Below are 1,742 nucleotides of genomic sequence, written 5' to 3'. Positions count from 1 at the left end.
ACAGGCCTCCAAACTATCACACTGGAGGACCAGGAGGCTGGGACAATTCTCTACCAACTTCCCGTGCCCTTTTGCTAACCCCCATCCACAATTCCTGTTGTACCTACAGTTTCTCAGGCTGAGAGGCTGAGAAGCAGGCCTCAAGGTAGAGTGCTCACCTGCCTACCACAGCTACAGGTGAGCTCAGGGGCCCAGGGGAGAAGGGGCAGGCCATTGCAGCACCCTGCAGTCCCAAGCCTAACACTTGCACATGGAATGGTAAACTGTTTTTTATTTTCTCTCTCTTGAACCCTACAGACTGTATTTTTCATCTCTGCACCCCAAGCTTCAAGCAGCACATAGCTATGCATTTCATGCTCAAAAACTGTGTCTTGAATGAATGAATGAATGAATGAATGAATACATGGATGGATGAATGAATAAATAAATGAGTGAATAAGCTTGAAGTTGATGTCAATGAGTACTAAGGGAGAAGACTGATTTTCATCATGCTAGGATCAAAGTACGGCGGCTTTGAATGCCAGAATGTTGTCTACGTTAACAGTTTAAGGGAACAACTTTCACACACAAAAACTGGCAGAAAACATAGGAGGTTCAAATCATTCAAAATTTCAAAACAACTTTGGGCGCCTGGGTGGCTCAGTTAGTTAAATGTCAGACTCTTGATTTCGGCTCAGGTCACGATCTCAGGGGCCTGGGATTGATTCCCAAGTCAGGGTCCACCTTCAGCATAGAGTGTACTTGTCCCTCTCCCTTTGCCCCTCCCCCTGCTTACAAACACACATGCGCTCTCTCTTTCTCTCTAATAAGTAAATCTTTCCAAAAAATCTCAAAACACGTGGTAAATGAGACTGTGTCCATATCCACCTTTTGTCACAATGATGAATATATCCCATGAAAAAGTTTGTCGTTTCCATAATTTCCCGTAGTGGCTGAGAATCTCAAGAAGTGATGTCCCCATTATTCCCTCCTCAACCAGGGCCTTAAAAATCCATCCCCAACATTAAGGAGGGCACATGATGTAATGAGCACTGGGTATTATATAAGGCTGATGAATCACTGACCTCTACCTCTGAAACCAATAATACAGTATATGTTAATTAATTGAATTTAAATTTTAAAAATATTTTTAAAATGTAAATGAATAAATAAATAAATGCCTCTACTGGAAGGAAGGAAGGAAAGAGGAAAAAAGAAAACCCCATCCCGAAACTTCTCTCTGGGTCCAAATGGAGGGGCTCTTTTTTTCATCTCCTTTTTCAGACCAAGTGCTATAGAAAGAAAGTAAGAACTGGGGCTCCTGGGTGCCTCAGTCAGTTAAGTGCCCAACTCTTGATTTCAGCTCAGGTCATGATCTCAGGATCATGAGATCGAGCCCGTCATGGAGCTCCCCGCTCAGCATGGAGTTGACTTGAGATTCTCTCTCCCTCCCTCTCCTGCCCCTCCCCACCTCAAATAAATAAATAAATCTTTAAAAGAAAAAAAAGAAAGTAACAACCAAGACAAAAACTAAAATTACCCCAGACAGGAAGAACAAGAAGAAGCAAGTCATGTGGAAATCAGGGGTTGTGTGCCCAGCCACGGTCGCCCTCGGTTAATTGCCTGACACACCCTCCTGGCCCAGTTCAGGGATCTGGACCGGGCAGGCCTGACCACGCAAGTGACCTGCCCACCCAAGTGACCTGCCCACCCGCCTTTGGGCACTCCCATGGCCTCTGCCACTCTGGCACTCAGAATTGGCC

The sequence above is a fragment of the Mustela erminea genome, chromosome X (genome assembly GCF_009829155.1).
Source record: "Mustela erminea isolate mMusErm1 chromosome X, mMusErm1.Pri, whole genome shotgun sequence".
Classification (NCBI taxonomy): domain Eukaryota; kingdom Metazoa; phylum Chordata; class Mammalia; order Carnivora; family Mustelidae; genus Mustela; species Mustela erminea.
The sequence above is the reverse complement of the archived record's forward strand: the minus strand, read 5'-3'. Positions refer to the sequence as shown.